Raw genomic sequence first — 25,180 nt, forward strand, 5'->3', positions numbered from 1 at the left:
AGGTTCACAATCAGACCTTAAAACCACTGTTGTACCTTTGAGGGAACGTTTACACTGTTTGTACCTTGATGAACGAAAGATGTACCAGCATAGAACCTTTATTTCAAATGTTGCCACTGTAAAGCCCAGGGATGCTGATGCAATCAGTCCTGCTTGTGACATTTACTTGTTGTAATCAATCTCAGACAGTGAGTGATGGTGAACTGGGCAGGGACTTCACGTTCGTTTGGCCCCCCAACGCACAACTAGCTGGTCAAAACAGTACTATACCCAGGGTCCACTGCCATCGGCCACGCCTGATCAGTCAAGCTTATACTATAACTCATTGGTGAACATGTCAGGCAACTACATAGGTTAGTATGGCAATAAACTATTGAATCTTGAATTCTGTATGGCTTGCTTGGAAATCAGCAAGCTGAAACTAAGGCGCAGAATCTTTAATTGACACAATCAAATAAAACTCTCAACTTCATCCTTTAAAAGGAGAGACAGTCAAGACATGTTTGGTGTCAGAAGTGGGCTTCTTTAGTTTTGCACTGGAGAGGCGAGGCTAATAAAACAAGTCTGTGTTAGCACCACAGATCAGAGGTGGGCGATATGGAAAAATCTAATAGAGATATTTTCAGGATACACAATATGTAATGATTTTTTTTAAGACATCCGATCAGTTGGAACAGAGAAAAACGAACCAGCAGTGCTACATTTTAAAAAATAGCATCAAAAAAGTTTGAACACAATGATTTTTAGTCAATATTTGGCACCAAATCCAGTTAAACTGGACTAATTTTGCTCTTTTTATGATTAAACCTGAATGTAGTCAGCAAATACTGATGATGTACACAATATGCTCAGACAAGCATACTGTATTGTATTGTGACATAATTTATCATGATAGATTTATATTGCACTGTTGCCCAGCCCTACCAAAGGTTTCCATTACTTAATAGCTTTGGTTCAATACCGAAGGAGCAAACTTCAGACATCAAAACACGTCTGAGTGACAACATTTGGACTAAAAACTGTGTAAATCTGGTTTTTCAGTAAACAATCCCTTTGATATCTGCTGTTCTTAAGACATTTTGTGCTAAATGCTTGGTGTTTGTGAAGGTTTTCTGCTGACAGACCAGCACAAAAGGCAACGCGAGCCTCTGCAAACCAGTCACAGCTGCATTTTTTCAGGTGACCAGACATCCTTTAGGAACTCCAGGCGCCTGATACAGACTAATAATGAATATATCTAATAACTACACTGCAAAAAACATATCTTAGCAAGTGAAATTACACTAAATCTAGTTGATGTATCTAATATTTCTCATTTTAGGACGTTGTAAGCTTGATATAAGGTTATTTAACTTCTCGCTAGACGTTTTTTACCGGTCAAGTGATCTCACTATATTAACAGACAAGCATATCCCTTACAACAAGCAAAATAATCTGCCTGTGAGATAACTCACCTTAACAAAATCACTTTAAACATCTTATATTAACCTTACAACAGTCTCAAAATGGGAAATGTGAGATATATTGATCTGATTTGAGGTTATTTCACTTGCTGATATCATTTTTTGCAGCTTGTGCAGCATTTCTATGCAGTCTCTATCTGCACACACTAATAATAGTTCAGATTTTATATTTAAGCACTTTAAAAGCTCAAATTAAACATCCAGTGAGCTGGTAGAGAGATGAAGGACGCCACCGCATGATCTGAGGTCAGTCTGGTTTTAAAACGAATAAATAAAATGATCTCAGAGCTAAAATGCAGTTTAATATGCATTAGTGCTCAAATCTGCTTAAATTACTGCCCAGTAGGTCTGTGACACCAGCCTGTAAGAGCATTTCACAAACCAGGAAAGAGGAAAAAAACAAACCTGTGTGGGTAAGACGCCAGTAGCACCATCTTGTGGGCAGGGAGAAAAGGGCAAAATGTTGACCATGCAGTCATACAAGGCTGCCGGTCAAGCATGTTTACTGACATGGTCAAGAATGCAGGAGATACTCCACCAGAATTTGGCTATTATTGAATCAAGAGGGCATAGCAAAACCAAAAAAAGTGGTCAGGAAAGATCTACAGTCCACCTGAAATGGAGCTCTGGCTTTTCCTGGTACTTAAAACATGCACATCAACATATTTCAGGTGTGTCGCTTTATGTAAACCTCCTACAAACTTGCTCGAAACTGAGCTGCAACAGTGGTCTTAACCTCTGAAACGACTTTCATCAAACAGCCAATCAAAAAACGGCATTAAACGTACCATGTGATCAAAGCAATCAAGATCCTTTCATCATGTTTTTAATCAGTCTCTTAGAATGATGCTACTGATTTGCAGGGAACCAGTTACCTCACCGCATGTGTCAGGCTCGAGTCCTCGTGGGCCAAAGCACTGCAGACTTCATCACTCTGCCTCAGTAAACACACCTGATTCAGCTCATCAGCTAATTATCAAGGCCTTCATGAACTGAATTCAGAGTGTTAGATGAGGGTAAACGCTGCTCTCCACAGCACTTTGGCCTGGAAGGTCCCCAGTTTGACATGCCTACCTTATGTAGTTAGCCAGGTAGCTAAGTGACGAGATAATATTTGAAAAGCTCCTTGTTTTGGAACATTAGTCCATGTTAGCCTGCTATATTTTAGATTATCCATCTCTCCTCTCTTGACATAAAAAAGCATATCGCTGCTGTCAGAAGAAAACAATCCAAAATGGTAACTTTACAGGAGAAGGAAAAAACATACTGTACTCTTAATGTAAGTCAGTTGAACCAGACGTTTTTCCAGGTCATTTTGGGCCGTTTCTTTTGGTCCGTTCATCATAAAATCTACACACAATATAAAGGACTACAGGCATTTTCAAATTACGTCAACAACTGAAAATGACAAAAATGAGGCATACGAGATATAAAAATACAAATATAGGCTAAATAGCACATTACACTCTAAGCAAAACAACAGCGGAACCCTTTTTGGTGCTATATAGAACTATTTTTTAAAAGGTTCTATTAAAAAAACACATAGACAGCAGTTTCCACAATAAGAGAATATTCAAAGTGTTCTCTGAGTTGTCATGTTTCCATATTGCCCTTATTAAAGAACCTTTGAGGAACTCTTCCCCCCTTTTTAAATACTACATATATATAAAAAAAGCCACTAGGAAAGTAAATGATTAACTGATTAACTGTTAACCACAAATAAACAACAAACAATATGTTCATTTAATTTTTTTTCCATTTCCAATAATCAGTTTCTATCTGAATAGGTGTGTTTATCATTCAAATCGAGGAATACATAAGGGAGCAATTGTTTTTGCTAGATAGGTCTACTAAAAATGAAGTGCACAGCTTTAAACAGTGCTTTTCTGGACCACTTTTTGAGACGACAGCAGCACAACTACAATGAGGTCCCGTATCAAATGCAAACACCTGCAAGTGAAAACGCAGACAGACAGACAGCTGCTGTCTTTTGCTAGGGCTGGGCAAGATGACTGTATATATGTTTATCGTGATAAATTATGTCACAATACAATATGCTCTTCTGAATGTGTATCGTCAGTATGTTAACACTGAACAACTGTTTGTTTCATTATAAATAAAGCAAAATTAGTCCTGTTTAACTGGATTTAGTGCCAAATACTGAATAAAACATCATTGTATTCAGTTTTTGATTGCATTTTTTTGTAAAGTAGCACTACTCTCTGTTCAAACTGATCAGACATCTTAAATACATATCGAGACACATAATGTATCATGACATTTTTTGTTTTTAAGTATCACAATATGATATCGTTGCTGTCCAAAGACAAACAAGTATCTTCAAAATGGTAACTTTACAGGAGAAGGCAAAAACACTCTTAGGTTTCAATGTAAGTCAATGTAAAGAGATTTCGTTCCAAGTGATTTTAGAGCATTTCTGTCGGTCCATTGATCATAAAGTTTTCAGATGACGTAAAGGACAGCTGGTGTGTTGAAATGATGTAGAAAAATAAAAATCGACAAAAATGGAGCTACATGGTTTTCTTTGGACAGCGACGACATTTTTGCTGTATTGCCCACCTCCGAGAGAAAACAAACACTGGTTTGGTCGAACATTGCCAACAAATGACCATCGGTTATCGGTCAAAATAATCTGCCAAAAACTTTCATCTTCACTAGATACAAATCTTGCAAACTAGTGGAAGAACTGACCATACTTTTTTAAACTTGAGATTATTTTTGAATTAGCTGATGGTTACATGGAAATTACACTGCGTGCAGCTTGCGAACAACACTTAGCAGCATGAAAGCTTCATACAAAGCCAGCCTTTGGCTTAGCAGTTCACTTAGCCATCCCTGGTAACAGTCTCCCATTATGCTGGGAAGACAAAAGCCAAGAAAAGACTGGACTCCAGTCCGAATGAACGAGGGAGAGACTGAAAGCAGGTCATTGTTTAGAGAACCTCAGTCTCAATCGTGTCCCAAGAGGCAAAGTCAAACATGCGTGGCCATTCGTTCCAGAAGCAGGGCTGCGGTTCTCCGTAAGAGACTACTAGAGGAGATCTCTGAGAACATAGAGGGAGTGGGAGGCAGAGAAGTGACCTCAACACCTCGAGAATAAACAGAGAGAGCGAGAATCTGCAATAGTATCACTTCAGCCTCCTTTCAATGAAAAAGCAGTGTAAGGTAACCTGTTGAGAACAGATGTCTGCTCAGGCCTGATTGCGGCTGACAGGCTGGCGGAGCTCTACTGCAGACGGCAGACAACGTCGCGCGTCAGCCCCTCGTTAACATTGCTGTAGTGCCTGAAATAGTAACGGCTTATAACATGGTGCTGTGTTAATACTCTGACCACGAGAATGTTGATCATACCAGCCTTTACTGCATCAGCCACGCTGCTCCCTTTCATTTCCATAGAAACAGGCTAGTAGAGTCGGCCTGGTGAGTAAGTATTAACTGACAGAAGCACATTCTGACCAAAATGAAAGATTTAACTACATCTGCTGTAAACATGCGTACTCCCTTCATACATCAGTGCTGCGGGAGTCACTAGAGCGAGATTTTCTGGCTTCAGGAGGAGCAAAACCTCCCTCTGATGATGTATGGAGGAACTTTTAAAGGCTACAACCACTTCGGGGGTGGATTTCAATGGGAGGGCTGTTTTGACATGCTTTTTATGGTGAATAATTGAGAAGGAAGGTCTGACTCTGCTAGAAAGTCAAATATCTTATTGCAGTAACTGTAATAACTGTCTTGACAACTGAAGCGACAGAAGAGACACAACCTAGCAGCCTGGCTATTTGGATTCCTCACCCGTTTGGCTTCTCTTCTCTAGCAGAAAGGGTTAAAAAAATAAAGAGAATCGCTGTTTATGACTTTGTTCAGTGGCCGAGGTGCAGGTTACACCGATGCTAGCATGGCTGTAGCCTGTAGATCAGAGGCTAAGCTGGAAGTCAGGATTGGTTGACACCACAAGGATTCCCAATGATTGTATGATGTGTTTGGGTAATGCATGCTGGGTAATGTAGTGAGAGAATACTGATAGACATCAACAATACAAAATCTTGAATTGTGTCAAACCGACAAGGCTGATATGATGTGTACAAACATTCACTACACACACACACACACACACACACACAGTGATTCAAAAAGATTCATCTGATCTCAAAGCGCCATATTTCTACAACCGTGCCTAGGAACCAATCACGTTCCAATTGAAAGAGGGGGTCACAGAGTTCAAAAACTCGTATCTCCAAAATGGTAATTTTACAGGAAAAGGACAAAATGTATTTTACTTTTAATGTAAGTCAATGGAACCAGATTTTTTTCCAAGTCTTTTTGGGTGCTTTCTTTTGGTCCACTCATGAAATTTACAGACAATGTGAAGGGAAACAGGTATTTTCAAATTATGTCAAAAACTGAAATGGAGATATAAAGTTTTGTTCCGACCGCAGCGATTCTCGTACACTACAGCAGACTTGCCAAGTTAACTCTCATAGGTGGTTGCCCTGATTTGCATACTACAAGTTTACATAAGCTTGCATGCAGAGGTAAAGCAGCAGCACTTGTAATTCATCTAGACGACTGAGTGCTAGTACCAGCAGCATGGAAATGGAGTTGTAAATGAAAATCAGTGGTTAAGTGTGAACCTGCTGCTGATTCATTGTGAAGAAAGCCCTCATGACCTCACCAGACAGCGTCCTGTCCAGACAGCTGGACAGAGCGGGCTTTGTCTGCTTTGATGGAGGCAACGTAATATCAGTGATTTAATTCTGATGCTTAGAAGTCAAAACCACCCCTAAAACTGAGAACAAACTCCTGGCACAAAAGCAGGGGTCCTGAATGTTAGTGACGCAGCTAATGCAGAATCTCAAGCCACAGCTGAACCCAACGGAACAATCTACCTCCACCTGAAGACGTTTCACAGATCACTGCTGTCTAAAGCAGTGATTCTTAGTCCTGGTCCTGCAGCACCACTGACCTGACTTTCCTGCTCCCAACACACCTGAAGCCTCTAATGAACTAATTAACAAGCCCTACATGAGGTGAACTCAGGTGTTGTAAGGAAAACATCCACAACAGGACAGCGGAACTCCAGGACCAGGACTGAAAACCACTGTCTGAGCTTTTGGTCAGACCAGTAAAGACAACAACTGTGTGGTGGAAAAGCAAATTCGTCAAAAAAGAGCCAAAATAGGAATTCAATTCTGGTAGTGATTTATTTCATCTAACTCAGGTGTCGCAACCCAAATGTTAAGAAGAGCCATTTTGTCCTTTCTACAGAAATTCAAACCACCTTGGGAGCCACAACATTTAATGTCCATTTTATTATAATCTTGGCTGTAAATGTGTCTCAGTATGTGGTAATTTACCAGTGTGGGATAAAAAATACAATATAAATGAACAGCCGCTTTTCTCTCATCTCCAACAGGAAACTTTCCACAAAAGTAGATCAGTTTCTTGTAAAATATCTCTCAATGTTCGACTTTTTATGAGGGTGAAGTCGCTTCTCATTCTCCAGCTTCTTGTTTGAATTTTCCAGTTCCACCTTAAATGGTGCCTGAGGTGCCAGACTATAACTGCCGCACCATTTAAGGTGGAACAGGAAAATTGTCAGTTTCTCGTTGCAGATTAAACGTATGAGGAAACCAGCTGGAGTGATTATAAATGCAAAAGTCCATTCATCTCTAAATTATCGATGTTCATCTTAAATCTCTCTCTTTGCCGTTTCGTTGGCTACTAGCTGGGTGAGACTGTTGTCTGTGTTGCTATGGGGACCAACAGTCTGTGCTGATCTTCAGGGTTAAGGGGTGAATCAGCAGTTCTACATTAACTCCAGAGTTTAAGACCATTTATTGTTAAACTGTGTTGAACGATCAGCAGAGCTTTATTTTACTGTAAAGGAGGATTATTTTATTTTTACCTACAAATCTGATTCTGCTGTGGAGCCAAAACAGGGCAGTAAAAGCTAGGTCATAATGGGGCGGGACTATGACTATTATTACTTGATGATAAATTCTGTCACAATATTTAAACAAAATGTACTAAAATAAACTTCAGATTTTGTTTCTTCTTGCTTTTTCTGCGACTCTATGTGCTGTAAGTCACTGGACTAAACATAAGAAACTCTAATCCAGGGGTGCACGACTCTGGACGGCCAGGGTCCACAGTTTGGTGATTTACCTGCTCAAACACACCTGATTACGCTCTTCTGTTAACAGCCAGGTTTGGAGGGTGTGTTTGAGAAAGGAGCTACCAAACTGTGCTGGACACTGGCCCTCCAGGACCAGAGTCGTGCACTCCTGCTCTAAATAAAATGTATGACTCCACTCTGGCAGGGATGCCAGGTGTCCAGTTTTGAGGTCCATTGTCCAGTTGGTACTCAATGTCCAGTCGAGTTTCATTCTAAATGCTCTCCATTATTTGAAGTAAATGATGCCGTCTTGCAACTGCGTCTCAAATCACATATACTGTACTAAATAGCATCATATATATATATATATATATATATATATATATATATATATATATATATATATATATATGTGTGTGTGTGTGTGTGTGTGTGTGTGTGTGTGTATATATATATGTATATATATATATATATATATATATATATATATATATATATATATATATATAAACAAAGTTTAGCTGCATCACAGAGGGCTTTGGGATAAACCAGCTAGTTCTCCATTACAGTTAGTTTGAAAAACAAATATGTGTCTTTATCTTTATCTTTAGCATCACTTAATCTACAAAAAAACAAAATGAATATTAATGGCAGAACAAAGTTATTTTTACAGCACTTACGGAGCTTAACCTACAATGTTTATGTTTTATTTGTGTAGGCTACTTTCATCAAATATGAAGAAAGACTGGGCTGAAATCTGGCAACCCTATCTGGTGGAATACAGAGGTCAGACATCTCACTGGGTCCTACAGAGGAGAATGTATAACGTTTGAAAGAAGCTAATTTTCGTATCATGCTCTGTTATAAATAAAGGTTCTGCGCAGGTACATTTCTTGTCCGTTAAGGTACAAATAATATTAATGTACTCTCAAAAGGTACAACAGTAGTTCCCAATTTTGTGTCTTAAGTTTTTCCCCACGTGAAAAAGTACATATTTGTACATTTTCATAACCCAGAGTTTTAAAACAGAGCAATAAAACGGGGTGTGTGGAGTCAATACATCTTAGAAAATATAATTTTAGTGGATTCTGGTACAGTTATGTTCCCTGACTAAAAGGACTGAGGTGTACCCTTGAGGGAACCACCCCAGTCACAAGAGGGGTATTGCCCCAGAGACAGTTTACTACCTTTATTTCTGAGAGTGTAGAGGTAGGCGATATGATACAAATGAAATATTCTGATACTTCAAGAAATTTTCAGGAGCCGGTAGTGCTACATTTTAAAAATACAAATCTGTGAAGACATTTTTTTTTTTTTATTTAATATTTGGCACTAAATTCAGTTAAACAGGACTAATCTTGCTCTCTTTATAATGAAACATGCAGTTGTTCAGTTCAAAAACGATGTTGTACTGTATTGTGACATAATTTATCACGATAACAATATATACTGTCATATTGTCCAGACCTACGTATCACAAATCTTAGTTTACTATTCGATTCTTTAAAAACGTTCATTGCTATATGAAAATTGACTTATCCCCAGTTTTTAAACATCTTTAGTGCCAACCGGTATGAAGTAGCTATAAAAGATAAGCTGGCTGAGAGGAACCCAAAATGATCCTCCTTGCTCACTTACTTCACTAGAACTGCCAGCACTGCTCATGTATAATTTCTGCAGGGACAGGCAGCTTCATACTGTGTAGAATATGAGTGTGCCAACTGCTCCCCGGCAAGATTCATACACTGTTATGTATGCTAGCATTAGCTGGTGAAGTATTAATGGCCTCGTCTTGCTCTAATCAGCAATAAGGCTTCATAACAAGCGCCTTGCAGCCTCTCAGGCCTCAGATTGTGATGTCCTCCCAAACTAAACAGTTTTGATATCCAGTTGTCCAAACATTAAGTGAGAGGTCCAAATGTGGCGCGTATTTACACAAGTGTAAAATGCACTCACTCTTGAGCCAGTGAGTAAATCACATGAAGCCCGCTGGACAGAGCCATCCACACACGGCCTCAACATAGCAAGCAATGACCAGAGGCACAGGAAAGTGTGCGAAAATACATCACAATAGTTAAAAAAGGGCCCATGTCCTACATCGGTGGTCACTAACCCTCTACTTTATGGCTGGAAGATTGTGGTTGGAACTGGACTCTGCAGGAAGGTCGATCTCAAGAACCAGGGTTGGTGACCACTGTCCTACATATTTTTTGTATCTGACGTCCAATTGTGCCATCCGTGTGGTTGTATGTTCCAAAAACAAACACAACTCATTTTTACATAACCATTCCTTGGCCTTTCTTTATCCCTTAGCATTATTCAGGCTGTTTGATCAAATGTATGACCAAAACTTCTACAAGTACAACCAAAACCCCTCTCAGTGCAACAAAAACCTCTACAAGTACAACCAAAACCCTTCCCAGTGCAACCAAAACCCCTCCCAGTGCAACCAAAACCCTTCCCAGTGCAACCAAAACCCCTCCCAGTACAACAAAAACCCCTCTCAGTGCAACCTACAACTCCTCCCAGTACAACCAAAACTCCTCCCGGTACAACCAAAACTCCTCCCGGTACAACCAAAACTCCTCCCAGTACAACCTAAGCTCTTCCCAGTACAACCAAACTACTCCCAGTACAACCAAACCCCTCCTGGTATGACCAAAACCCCTCCCGGTATGACCAAAACCCCTCCCGGTACGACCAAAACCCCTCCCAGTACAACCAAAACTCCTCCCGGTACAACCAAAACTCCTCCTAGTACAACCAAACTCCTCCCAGTACAACCTAAACTCTTCCCAGTACAACCAAACTCCTCCCAGTACAACCTAAACTCTTCCCAGTACAACCAAACTACTCCCAGTACAACCTAAACTCCTCCCTTTACACCCAAAACCCCTCCCACTGCAACACGAAACCCCTCCCAGTATAACTGAAACCAGCAGACGAAGAGGCTGAACAGTTAAACAGTAAATTGTTGCCGCGTAACAAGCTGATTTGCATGTTCCCTCCTACACAGCAATCGGATTTCAGTCTGACTAACCGGAGACGCCTTTGACTACCAAGTGTAAATGCATGTGGCTAAAATCCAATCAGGATACAATCCAGATACAGGACACGTGGAGCGACCAGGTGTAAACAGGGTCTCTAACTGGTCTGAAACTGTCTAAATGATGCATGCAGCTGTGAAGGGTTCTGAAATGTACTGACAATAACGAGGATACGCTCAGAAAAGCGCACTGCGACACAATTTATCACGACGATGGCGGCACATCACCTCATCACCCACCTCCAGAAGGACGTATCGAGCAGAATAGTGAAATCCCAATGCTGCTATTCTCTCTGTTCTCTCCCATATGCACTCTCTTCTTCTCCGTGCCTGTATCTTCTCTTCCTACTGATTTCCTGGGCTTATGCAATACGACTGTACAACTGCCAGAACGTCCCTCAGCCCTCCGCATCCACAACATTCACTACACTCTCTTACTCTGCTTCGCGCTTTCTTTCATGCTCTCTGGTGCACACGCATGCGTTCTCTCCTTTCCTCTCCCTCCTACACGCTCTCCTGGAGGAACGAGTGGAAGAGGGAAGGAGGGAGAACGGGAGGAGGGCAGCGGCGAGGTGCGGTGGGCCGCAGCGTGAGGGAGGGAAGCAGCTTTCTGAGCTCAGTGCCGGATTCGTAACCTCGGTGATATGATCAGACAGATCTAATGGAAGCAGCAGTCAGTCCTGAGGGCAAAGTCATTAGCGGGTAACGTTCATGGGCAGTGCAGAGCGAAACAGCTGCAGCGAGGGGGAATAAGGACAGAGAAAAGGGCAGACAAACAACCCACAGAGGGACTCCACCACCCGGATTAGTCTCAGGGGTATCGTTTGCTCTTAAACGAATCAGACAGCCGATACATCAAAGCTGAATCAAACACATCTGCTTTGGAACTGGAATCCTAATAGACCAGTTAGATTTCAGTCAGCCCGGCGTTCACTCCGCCCACAAGGGCATTCATTCGTGGCAACTTCAGCCAGGTTGGACAAATATCAGCGTAGTTATTAATCAGTGACTGCGTATGATTGTTATCCAATACATATTCGGTGCGTTCCAATCACAGCTGTCTAAGTAGGCAGCATTTGCACGCTCCTGAGATGAAGGCTGCCCCATTCAGAAGGCAGCATAAGTCAGCTGCCTTCTAAGGTGCCTTATTTTGACCAAATCTGAAGGCAGCATCGCATGAAACTTTCTCAGCAATCCCACAATGAATGTTGATGGCTAAATTTCAGACCAGGAGCTCATAAATCAGATGAGAATACATAAAATAAAACACATATTAGCAGCTTAACAGGTTGCGTGGACCCTTTTGTTTCTGAGTGCATTTTGTACAAAATTGTCTGTAGTTTTTATCCTTTGTGTGTTGTAAATAAAGCAGGTTCCTGAAGGTGGATGAGGACAGCGAACGAATTGAAATGATTCACAAACTAATAGTCACGATTATCGGACTCCTTAAATCAGCCTGTGCTTCACTCGCACGTTTCCACAACAGCGGCAGGAGAACAGCTGCGGCAGATTCAAAGTCGTCCTTTCACTCTGAGTGTAACTGTGAGTGAACAGATAAAACGTGTACAGTGCAGTGAACGTTATGACACATGATGCTTCTGAAGCTCTGTCCGAATGCGATGCCTACTAAGGTTCCTTTTCGGTTAAAATGCTGCCCAACAAGAGAGCTACCAGTGAAGGCAGTGACTAGTGGCCTCCAGAATGGAACGCAGTAATTATTTTTCCGCTTCTTCTTCTTCATTTTTAGCCGTCCCGCAGTTTCGAGACTCTGAACCAACTCCAAAATGGTCTGATTATAAAGGGTGTGCTTGTATACAGCTTTGTGGTTGGATACAGTTTCTGCGTAGCAACCATTCAAATCTGTGCTTGTCCAATACTTTGTACACCCCTCATAGGTCACCATCTCAAATACACTAGCAATATCCTAGAAACCACCTGGAACACATCAGCAGATCACTGAACAACCAGCAGAGATACACGCTTAAAAACGAATGAAAATGGTTCTAAACAGAGCCATGAACACTCAAAGAACCCTTTGCATGAATAAAGGGTTCTCTGCATCATGAAAGTGTTCTTCAGATTGATAGAGAACGTGCTGTACATGGTTCTATATTGAGCTTTTGTGAAAAGGGTTCTATATAGCACCAGAAAGGGTTCTTCTATTATTACAAGCTTGACATCATAACAACAGAAGAAATCGTTTTGGTGCTACTTCTAACTTTTTCCAAAAAGGTCCTATCTAGAACCATCTATAGCACATTCTCCATCAATTTGAAGGACGCTTTCATGATGCAAAGAACCCTTTATCATGCAGAGTGTTTGTGATTCTATAATGAACCATTTTCTTTACTAAAGAACCCTGAAGAACCACTTTTATGAGTGTAGCAACAGCTGCTACCAAAGTATGTATATGTGCACAGAGCATGAACAGGTCAACTGACCTACTGCTGGGCAATATTGATAAAATGTATTATCTAAAAAAAATTCAGAATATTATAAGATTACTGCATCAGATGACTCACGTTTGCATTAATAAAGTAAACTAACCTAAAGTGAACTCAGGCTCACTCATTATTATTGTTATTAAGAGCTGTCAAGTCAATTCTGACGTGTTCCTCCAGATTATCGTGTCTACTGTTTGGATCTTCAGGTTTCTGAATGTCTGGTTCTTGATTCTACTGTCTGTCTCCATCCATCTTGTTGCTGGCCGTCCTGTTCCAACTGTTCCAAGCACAACTGTCTTTTCTAATAAAACAAACCTGTCACAGCTCGTTTTGATTAGACTGACAGCTCTGTGTTCTTTTCTTAAAACTATGGGTGAGCAATACGGCGAAAACATAACAATGGAACTCAAAAACGTTCTCACACTATACGCTGTGTATCATGATATTTCCACATTTTTGAAAAATACTTTCAAAAACTATGAATACAATGATGTTTCACATACTGCACTACAGTAAAACCAGTGAGAAAGGACTCATTATGCTCTCTTTGTAATTAAACATGCAATTACTCAGTGTTCTTTAAGTCCTGACTTATCCACAATGTGCTCAGAACAGCATATTGTGACCTGTGACCCCTGCTACTTAAAACTACACTGAAATCCACAATATTTGATGCCCATTTTATCATCTTGGCTGTGAATATATAGGCTAATGTACTAGTATAAGCTAAAAATGTAATATAAACGAAAACACAAACTTACTTTGCTCTGCTTTAAGCTTTAGCTCAGCTATAGCCGCTTTTCTCACATCTCCAGCAGGAAACTTTTTACAAGGCTGAAGTCGCTTCTCATTCTCCAGCTCCTCGTTCGAATTTTCCAGTTCCACCTTAAATGGTGCCTGAGGTGCCAGAATGTAACGACCGCACCATCAGGAAACCAGCTGGAGTGATTATGAACACAAATAAGTCCATTCGTCTCCAAATTATCAATGTTCGTCTTAAATCTCTCTCTTTGCCGTTTCGTTAGCTACTAGCTAGGCGAGACTGTTGTCTGTGTTGCTATGGTGACCAGCAGTCTGCACTGATCTTCAGGGTTAAAGGGTGAATCAGCAGTTCTACATTAACTCCAGAGTTTAAGACCATTTATTGTTAAACTGTGTTGAACGATCAGCAGAGCTTTATTTTACTGTAAAGGAGGATTATTTTATTTTTACCCACAAATCTGATTCTGCTGTGGAGCCACAACAGCACAGTAACAGAGCCGCATGCGGCTCCAGGGTCACATGTCGCCGACCCCTGGTTTTGGCTATTATATAACGGATATAATGTTTAAAATCAAATATAATCAAATATATAAATAAAACTATTATCAAGACCCTGTCAAGAGCTGCACGTTGTACTCGCAACATCTCCAGCCTCTCAACAGGCCACTCCCAGCTCCTCACACTACAGTCGCTCGGCTTTCTTTGGCATTCGTCACCACCACTTCACGCCTGGCAGGCCACTCTCACGGACTGGTCCGAATTAGAGGCTGATCCACTGACCCTCCTCCAGGAACAAAGTGGGGATTTTATGAAGCAGCCCATGTGTTAAGAGTGACCGTTTCATCCACTGGCATCAGTCCCAGACGAGTCAACACAAACAGCTGGGCTGCTTTATCCAGCTGATCTGAACCAGAGGAGAGGAAATGGACACTGCACGGGCCATTTCAGACATTTCTGCAGCAATGATTATGAAAAATAACAACATACGAGTCCAATTCTGGTCGAGCCTCTTAAAAAAATATGGTTCTTCAAAGGTAAAGAAAATGGTTCTATATAGAACAATGAACACTCAAAGAAACTTCCTTCAGAGTGGTGGAGAATGTGCTATATAGGGTTCTATATAGAACCTTTTAGAAAAGGGTTCTGTATAGCACCAAAAAGGGTTCTGCTATTGTTACGGTTCTAAACAGAACCATCTGCAACACATTCTCCACCAATCTGAAGAACGCTTTCACAATGCAAAGAACCCTTTAATCACGCAAATGACTCTGAGTGTTCATGGTGCTATATAGAACCGTTTTATTTACTAAAGAACCCATGAAGAACCTTTTTTATGTGTGTAAAGTAGCCCTCTACTCAGTGTTTATTTTAAATCTTTTAAATTCTTCATTATATTTACAAAGTGGAAAATCTGATCAAGTTGCTGTCGACCTCAGAGTCACATGGAGAGACGTCTGTCTGCCAGAAAACGCATTTTTCCTTTTATTGATATCATCTGCAAGAGCTGTGAAAGACCTGCTCCAAAGCCCGGTTCCAAACAGATGGTCCGGTCTGCTGTTGCCCATAAGAGACAGATTTCTGAGCACCACTTTGGCCAAATGTGGAAGTTATGAAAAATGCTCACTGTTCAAGGTGACAAAAGAATCCACATTGGCTGTAAAGCTGACTTTTACAGAGTTTACTGTTAATCTTTGACTGGATGTGGAGCTTTGAGTTTTGAGGAAGCTACACAAAAAAAGATGGTTCTTTAAGGGTTCTTTATTTAGAAACATCAGTTCTTTATTGAACTATTTGCATGCTTGAACAGTTCTTTGCATGTTGAAATGGTTCTTCAGAAAAAAACGTTCTGATATAGTTCCTCACTGACAAATAACCCTCACATTACCATCAAACATGCAATATATCGCCAAAAGTATGTGGACACCTGACCATCACACTATATGAGCTTGCTGGACATCCCACTCCAAAGCCATGGGCATTAACATGGAGTCACCCCCCTTTGTGGCTATAACAGCCTCCACTCTTCTAGGAAGCTTTCTCCAAGATATCTGTGGGAGTTTGTGTCCATTCAGTCAAAAGAACATTTGTTGTTTGAGGTCAAGCTGTTGGACGAGAAGGCCTGGCATAAACTGAACTGACTGACTTGTGGGTCTGTCGGTTTGTGTGGTCTATCGATACATGGCTGAGCTGTTGTTGTTTCTAGATGCTTCCTTTTCACAGTAATAGCACTTGCAGTTGTCTGGGGCAGATCTAGCGGGGCAGAAATTTCATAAGCTGACTTACGGCAATAACAGTGCCACATTTAAAGAGACTGAGCTCTGTCAGTATGACCCATTCAACTCTCAGTGTTTGCGGAGACTGCAAGGCTATCTGCTTGATTTTATACACCTGTTAGCAATGGATGTGGCTGAAACACTTCAATGCATTAATAGGAAGTGTCCACATACTTTTGGCCATATAGTGTATCACTGCCTGTCCGAGTATACAGAACACCAATCGGAATCGGCCAACAACATTAACGACCGGTGCACCTCTAATATTTAAGCATATGCTTGAGTAGCTGTCTAATACAGACAAACACAAGCTTACAGAATACAGTGAAACACACACATAAAACTAGGACAGGGCAATACAACAATATTATCATTTATTATTATTATCATTATTATTATTATTATTATGATAAATCACATTTTTCAGAGTATAATGTGGATAATGTTGTCCACCCCTATTCAAAACTGCACTGAATGTACTGCTAACTCTCGTTTGCCTCTGGCGGTCACAGGTGTGGGCAGCCAGGCAGAAGTAGAGGAAAAAAAACAGTGTTGACCTGACACTGACCCTCACCCATTAGGTCGTGTCACAGAGGTTGTAATGTGCTTTAATTCAGCGTGTAATAAAGGAATTTCCCTCCTTTGTTTGTCCTTCGCAGTGCGCTTTAAAGTGGACCCCCCGAATCCCGCTGGGTTGAAAGCGCAGGCTGTTCTGAAGTTCACTGAACTGGAAGGACTGGATGACAATTTGTTACTTAAAAGAGAACTTCAGAGTCTTCCTGGACTGAAAAAAAATTAAAAAATTAACTGCTTACCAAGAGGATGGTCTGTGATTAATGCACTGCACTATAGATAAACTATAATGTGTTGTTTACAGGACTGGTTTACTCTTTTTCTGCTCATGTTTATGGCTCATGCTAACCCTGCGTTCACACCGGCAGCGACTTTTCGCCTCGTCACCCAAATCACTGATGGCTCATCGCCTGTGGGCGTTTCTGAACTCGAACTGACCGTTGGTTGCCACGGTTTCACTGACGCCAAGCCCAAATCAGATGTGTTCCCGCTAAAAATAAGAATCCTCGTGAGGAATCGTTTGTGTGCTTATTTTATTCAATCCCCGTGTTTGTGCAGTCAGTGTGTGAGGAAAACAGTGTTTGGTCTTCGTGATTACTGTCTATTTGCGACGAAAGCGCCGCTGCCATTACTCAATCTCGTAGGAACAATTATCTAGGAACCAAAAACGAAGTGTACCATTTCACAGTGGCAGAGATAAAGGGGATAGAGTGCGTACTACGCTGCTCAGTGCTCAATTCCTATTGGTAAGCGCCACGTTGCTTTGCTCCTTATTTGCATAAAGTTAAACTCCGCTCAACTTTGTCGCGTCGCCAACTCCGTCCACTTTGCTTCGCCAACGTTTGCACCACCTATTGTCGCTGGAAATCGGCCACTTTCTTTGAAAACGAATGACCTCTGGCCGCCTCGTCGCATCGCTGCCATTGTGAACGCAGAATATGTCACACAGGCTGTTTACACCTTCCGTTAACATGCGTTTTCAATGATCGGATCACGTTCAGATTTCACTTCGCCGCATTAAAGCCAAGCGTAAACACCCCCAGGACGCACCACGACCGGATTACGATCGAATCACTCAAACCACGTTCGGAGGTGATCAGAGACGGATCGAGATCTCATTTAACACAAGTGTAAACGGACTTACAATCACGTGAGCGGAAACGTGTCTGCTGTGCTGTGACTAACAGGTAACAGAATAAACAACGGGACAAAAGATGGTGGATACGCGAGGCTAAAGTTAGACCCAAACCAAGAGCCTTCTGTCACTTCAGACTGATGAAAGTGTCCAGGCCAAGCCTGCCCACTTATATCTCAACAGGGAAAAATGTAAACTAAAGTAAAAGAGAAACAGTGCAATAAACGGAATCTCATCTGGTCAAAGTGGGGAAGCATTTGAACAAAAATGTAAATGAAATACGGCTAAATTTTATCCAGATACTATCCAGAACATGTTCATGCGTGGTGTAAACAGGCCAGTACCGTGCTCAAAACCACATCAACCACTCTGCGCAATAGTACAGAAGACGTGAACGCAGTTTAAGAAAAGTTTTGCCGATGTTCGGTGTGCTACTTGGGTGACTACTAAGTGTTCTAGTTTAGCAACGTTAGCCAAGTAGGTCCAGTTCTAAACTAAATAAAGCAAAATCTGGCCTCCAAACATGTCTTGGCTGAACGGCTACATCTGTGGTACGAGGAAAATCTGGTAAATTGGATGTTTTTGCCAAACTATTCCTCTGCAGTGAAATAAACAGGCCACATGGACCCTGTAAGCAGATTCCTCCAGTCTGGCTTATGGGGGTTTGGCTGATACATGTGCTCAAGGACACACTCCCAAGCCCTTTTCCTGTGACCCACACAGTCTTCCCCACATGCACTGGGGGGAGGCACAGTATTTATGGGTATAGAGCAAAGCCCCTTAATACCCCCACAGCAGGTCCAAACGTACTGCTGAAAACATGTTAAAGTGAGAGAGCACACTTATAAAAGCTCACATATGAGGGTGTGCTGCAGAAGCTGCTGTATCAGGACTTTCGATTGGTCAACAGATCAGTTTAATTATACACACACACACACACTTGCGCTGATGAGCGTTCGCCAGAGTATGATCTCTTGGGGTACATTAAGAACAGCTCTGCTGACGGAAGGGAAGAAAGATTGATGGTGGACAAGCAAGATCCCACTGTGCTTCTACAATCATGAGCTTCACGCAGCCCGGAAACCAGATAGGCACACTCGAGAACCTCACTGCCACTCATCGGCAGCGCCTGAATAATAGTCAATTGTGTGGAGAACAAAGAATGAAATTAGTAGGTATGCAGTTTTTTTGTCTCTCAGTCTAATCTGAGTACTTTAAGTCTGAGCATCGGCCAATACGAGCCAATCTCTTCATAGACACACGGCCTCATACTGAAGGTAAGATTTGCTAGGCAGCAGATTAACGACACAGTACAACTGCTTCTCTGGCTTACAGTCAAATTTGACTGACCTTCCTGATGATTTGGCTACTAGTTTATTATGTTAATATTCTGCAGTGAAATCCATTCATTTCTGATGTGTACACAGACAGGTACACACCCTGAACTTCCTGGACTGCTTAAGTGACCATTTTACATATATAGTTGCACTTTGTAGTTCTACAGTTACAGACTGTAGTCCATCTGTTTCTCTGATACTTTGTTAGCCCCCTTTTACCCTGTTCTTCAGTGGTCAGGACCCCCATGGACGCTCACAGAGCAGGAACTATTTGCGTGGTGGGTCATTCTCAGCACTGCAGTAACACTGACGTGGTGGTGGTGTGTTAGTGTGTGTTGCGCTGGTCTGAGTGGATCAGACACAGCAGTGCTGCTGGAGCTTTTACGTAGCACTGTCCTGTTAACGACTATTCGTGAAGATCGTGTGTCATGAGTCAAAGTCAGACATATCACCAGTAGAAGAGGCTGTGATGAACACCAGAAGAAAACACAACATGCTTTCATTATCTTGTACGGCGGGAGGCAGGTAAACAGGGAGGAGGACCGACGTCTCCAAGAGAGGGAGCAAAGACGGTCGGCCGAACGAAGATAAAGCAGGATAGAACATTTAAACGTGGGTCATTCCAAGAGGTTAGAACTTTGTTAGACTGTCCTGTAGATCCAAATAAACAGCTCAAGCACATTATCCCTGGCAGATCAATGAATCTGTATGAGAGAAAGAAATGAAAGAGTGACTGAAACGGAAGGAGAAAGAAAGAGAGTTTAGCAAAGTGATGCTGAATTACAATGGAGTGCTCTATATTTAGCGTGACAGGGCCACAGGGCAGCGGAGCTACTTTCTGTCGCACTGCTCTACTTACAGCCCCAGGCCCCCTTCACTGCTCTCTGCATGGACCCCAACCCACTTACCATTTCCTGGATACAATGAATTTCTCACAATGCAAGGTCACCCAAGCCTTCAGCGAGGCTTCTCTGTAACTCAAGGTGGGGCCAGGAAATTTAAAGGGGTATATTGGCAAAATGAGAAGGGTAGCCACAGTTTCATCTCCACCAGCATCACAGGAGCGATTATAAAGTTCCAGTGGTTGACAGCTGGGCTCATCACCCAGAATGTGTTGGAGTTCGCCGTAAACAGGGCACGTTATTCGGCCATGACCACTTCTTTGGTTCGTATCCTGGGATTTTTTAAACTGTTCTGACGCTGCAGCCTCGGTCTCCTCCGGCCGCGTTCGCCCGCTTCGTTCGAAACACAGAGCAGCAGCGACAAGTCTCTAATAATTTTTTGGTACAGAAACATCAGACTAAATGTTTATGAGTCTCAGGAGCGTGAAATTATGATGAGTATCGAGTTGGACTGATGTAAAAGTCGCATGAATTCCGATCTGGCTGGTCAGGCTGAGTCGCATTGCCGCAGATCGGATACGTATCAGATTTCAGTACCACATATGAAAGCGTCTCAAATCAGAACTTAAAATGTCAGATTCAGTGTGTTTATCTGTTCACACTGACACACAGACACACATCTGTGTCACATACAGAGAAAAAGATCAGATCTGGGCCACTTTTACCTGCTGTGTGAACAAAGCCTAACAGTCTGAAGGCCAAGAAGGTCCCCCTGATGATGATGCATCTTGAAGGTGGGCAGCTTTTTGGTTTTGTTTTTTTGGCTAGCTGGCAAATGCCAGGAGCTAACATCACTGGGGTGGGCAATTCCCAATGGTTGCATGATGTATTTGCAACCATTAGGGAAAAAAATCTGATTTGTGCTACATTTACATTACCAGGTTGAAGTGGCACAAATCTGATTTTTTGCCCTAATGTGACTCAGACCTGATGTTTTCAATCTGATCTTTTCAAGTCCGACCTGAGCCCCTTTCATATGTGGTCCTAGATCGGATACGTATCCGATTTGCGGCCATGTGACCTTAATGGGATGCTCAGATCTGAATTCATGTGCTTTTTCTCCACTGTGCTGCGCCATCATTCAGCGTTACCATGGCAGCAGCGCCGAACAGAAGTTAAAGCTTGAATTGGTGGAAAAGAAACACATCTCACCTTTTTCTCCTTCGTCTCGCTCTAATAATGAAGCTGAGAGCTGATCAGAGTTAATTATCTTCTCAGCGAAGCTCGTTCTGCTCGTTAGTTTGTGCTGATGATGCTTGTGATTCATTCACGTGACGTTACTGAGCAGGATGTGCTCATGAGGGTCATTTCAGGACGCCGGTTCGTCACATTAATGACAGATTTGAATCACTGACCTAAACAAGCGTGAACCATCATGTCGGAGAGATCGGATTTCAGCAAAAAATCGGATTTGAACGAGGCTTGTAATGTGAACGTAGCCTAAGTGGCCCAAATCCAGTCTTTTGCTTTATGTGACACAGATGTGTTACCTGTGTGAGGAGTAAACAGCATGGAATCTGACATTTTCCGCTCCAATTAAGGACATTTTCATACGTGGTGCTGAAATCTGACAGATATCCAATATGAATCAATGCAATTCAATCTGAACAGCCAGATCGGAATTCATGCGATCCAGCGTCAAGGAAAAGTCTGAAAGCAAAGTTTAAAGAAACCAAGGACGCAAACCAAAGAAGTGGGCGTGGCCAAACAACCATCTCTTTTTACTGTGGGATTGAGCGCATCCTGGGTGATGAGCCCAGCTGTTGGCCATCAGAGCTTCCTATCAGCTCCTGTGATGTAGAGCTGAACAATTTGGGGAAAATATCTAATTGCAATTTTTCTCACTGATTTTGAGACTATATTTTCAATATACAGTATATACAATAACAGATAAAAACACAAAAAGGATGCAGAATCACGAGGCTGAAAGATGAAAAGTTGCGCTACAGAACACTACATTACATAAATAATACATGAAATGCAACTTTTAGGCCCCTTTTAAGGTTTTCGACACTACTTGCATTCATTGTAATCATTCAGCCCAAAGTAACACATCAGGTTGCTGATCATCGGCATCAATTAAGCTGGTACGAAGCAGTGAGGACTTCACAGTCAATGACTGTCTGAACTCTGAGACCCGTAGACATCACCGCCTTCTCAGGGGAGGCTCTGTCAGGCATGCAATGCAGCCATCCTCAGTTCCATGGGCTTTTGCTTTCAGTCTGGTCTTTAGTCAGTGAAAAGCACACTCAGTAGGGCTCTATTCATCAACGTTCCACTTTTCCCAATGAAAACCTCCACAGCTGCTTTAGTGACAGCCGAGTCCTCGTCCTGCTCTAAGGCTTTCGGTCGGCTCTGAGCAGTTTCAATGCTCCAGAACTCAGAATTCATCCTGCCGTGGCCGTCAGCAGTCACGGAATCAATAAAGACTAGTCAGCAGCCATGCAGGTCCACTTCACCGTTTTAGCTTTAAATGATAAGCAGTTTCTTTTTTCTCCACTTTTCTCTTCCCCTCAGTATAATCTTTCATTCAGAAGAACTCTACAGGCTTTTAATGTACTTTTAACCTGGACGTTCTGATCTTGATGGCTACCAGTCATTTCCCTCTTCTGGTGAACCACCCAAGGTCATGCTGGTGCATTCATCTCAATATCCGCAGTTAATATGTCCAGCCTGGCTAACGCTCTTGTTGCGTTTTTTTATTCTTTGGTCATCTACTACTCTGGTCGTCACTGCTCGGCAGTGTTTTCTTCCTTTTTAAATGCCAACAAATAACTGTTTTGCACAAACTAATAATGCAAACTCTTACAAAAAAGTATACTTAATTTTATAAAGTTAAAGTATATTTCCTGAGCATACTTTATATAGTAAGTATACCAATAATAATACACTAGTAGAATACTAATGAGTGTACTACTTCAATAGTTCTCAGGACTAAATTGGCCAACTTCGTAGATCCTAAAAGTCTAATTTTAAGTATGCTTTAGGCGTAAGAGTAGTAAACTTTGAGTACACTATTAGTTTACATCAATGAGTGTTTTATACTGCAACTACACCATTAATGAACTTATAGGTACTATTTATGTAACACTAGTCCACTTTTTAGTTTTTGAAAGTATATAATACCGCAATTAAACTTACGTATACAATGTTAGTTTACTATCTTTGTAATGCTATCCCACTTTTTAGTTTATACCGCAAGTAAACTTACATATGTAATGTGTTACTGTCCTTTGTGTGTACACTGTGTGTAAATTTCACAATAAATGGACCAAAAGAAACAGCCCAAAACTGCTTATGAAAACATCTGGTTCCATTGACTTACATTAAAAGTAAAGTATGTTTTTCCTTCTCCTGTAAAGTTACCATTTTGGAGATTTTGTTGAGGTTTTGTTCCGACAGCAGTGAAATATAATGTTAGTTTACTGCTTACGTAATGCTAGTCCACTTTTAGTTTATGAAAGTACAAAAGAAACTTACAGATATAATGTTGCTTTCCTATTTATGTAATATTAGTCAACTTTTTAGTTTAAAAAAAAGTACACTTTACAGCAAGTAAACTTACATATCACTGCTGTTGGAACAAAACCTCATGTCTTTTGTTGTTTTTCATTTTTTTGCAAATACCTGTTGTCCTTTACATTGTGTGTAAATTTCACAATAAATGAACCAAAAGAAACGGCCCAAAATGACTTAGAAACATTTTTTGTTCCATTGACTTACATTAAAAGTAAAGTAGGTTTTTTCCTTCTCCTGTAAAGTTACCAATTTGGAGATACGAGGTTTTGTTCTGACAGCAGTGATATACTGCCCAAAATTTTTAGTCCCTGTAAATGTTACAACTGTTTGTAAAAGAGCTGTATTTTCTACATGGTATATTCAATATGGATGTAAATACCCTCAAATTAAAGTTGACAGTCTTCTCTTTCACTTCAGTATCACACTTTGAAAAAACTTTACTACATGCATTAATTTCACATAGGAGGAGATATGAATGTTGGCCAAACCGTAACCTGAGTAGGTCTACACAGCTGGGCAAAAAACACCTTGACTGATCAGCTTAAGCTACACTGAAAGGCCAGAGTCTTAATACTGGACAAAGGCAGTGTGAGGCCAACTCCGGTCACATACTTAACAGGGAACGAAGTCATTTAAAGTCATTCCTTTACAGTGGTGGTGATAGAAACCAGGGGTCGCCATGACTACAACACAAATATAGAAATTTTATTTACTATCCAGAACCACCAGTGAACCAACACGAGTCTTCTGAGTTTATATGGAATGTTGATGATGGGAAAATAGTGGAAAATCTAAAATAATAATTTGTCTTTGGGGACTATTTTGTCTTACAACACCCTGCATGTATCCCTCCACCATGAACAGACTAGACACGTATAAGTTTTAGATTTCAAACCATCGTAACACAAACCCATTAATTGCATTGGATGTCTGGTTCCTATCACCACCACTGTGAATAATTCTGACTCAGTAAGTTTCTCTAGAGCTAAGCTTTTCACATCAAACCACTCTGAAACGACTTGTATCCATTTTGACAATTTAATCAAGCTGAAATTATGAAACATTGTTGGAATTCCCCTTTGATGAAAAGGTTCAGGCCCATTCTGTCCTAAAATAAGTAGAAATGCCTGCTTGAAATAAAAAACAACACAAATATGAAGGCCATTTCCACGTCTGAGCCTCTGGACTTACTGGGCAGTGACTGTAAAAACAGGTTCCTTCCCGAGGGTGGGCTCATTCCTGAAAATAGCCATCATCTGCCCCTCTTAAACCCCACAGAATGAGTTTTTGTCTGGACAGGGGGCTCGCCGAGTCCATACTGAAACAAGAAAGCTCTGTCTCAGCTGAACACGGAGCCTTCATGAGCCTGACAGATTAAACGACTGTCCTAAGTGATGCGGCAGGAAAAGAATGACAATGACTTTCACTAATGGGAAGTGGAGGCCGCCCAAGAGAGCCTTCGCTTTTAATTGGATCTGAGTGGTGGAAAGGAAATTAAAAGGTTTATGCTTATGAAAGATGACACTCACCGCTAGATTACAATGAATGGAGGAACATCTACGTTTATCCATCCCTTAAAAATCACGAAAA

At 41.4% G+C, this 25,180-nt stretch overlaps 2 protein-coding genes across 3 annotated transcripts in view; both read right to left on the reverse strand.

Annotated features, from left to right (window-relative positions):
- adgrb3 (adhesion G protein-coupled receptor B3) overlaps positions 1 to 25,180 on the reverse strand; it is a 994,217-nt gene that overhangs the window by 430,328 nt on the left and 538,709 nt on the right. The gene's annotated exons all lie outside the window — the stretch shown is intronic.
- The window catches only part of LOC118816763 (spectrin beta chain, non-erythrocytic 1-like), a 148,105-nt gene that overhangs the window by 118,321 nt on the left and 4,604 nt on the right, over positions 1 to 25,180 (reverse strand). The window contains exon 1 of one of the 2 annotated variants that reach the window (XM_036583345.1): positions 10,886 to 11,078. The exons of the other annotated variant lie outside the window; for it this stretch is intronic. The gene's annotated coding sequence lies outside the window, so the exon portion shown is untranslated. Of the gene's footprint in view, positions 1 to 10,885; positions 11,079 to 25,180 lie in introns of those variants that run through there. 2 annotated transcript variants of the gene reach the window in all.

This window comes from Colossoma macropomum, unplaced genomic scaffold, assembly GCF_904425465.1.
Source record: "Colossoma macropomum unplaced genomic scaffold, Colossoma_macropomum, whole genome shotgun sequence".
Classification (NCBI taxonomy): domain Eukaryota; kingdom Metazoa; phylum Chordata; class Actinopteri; order Characiformes; family Serrasalmidae; genus Colossoma; species Colossoma macropomum.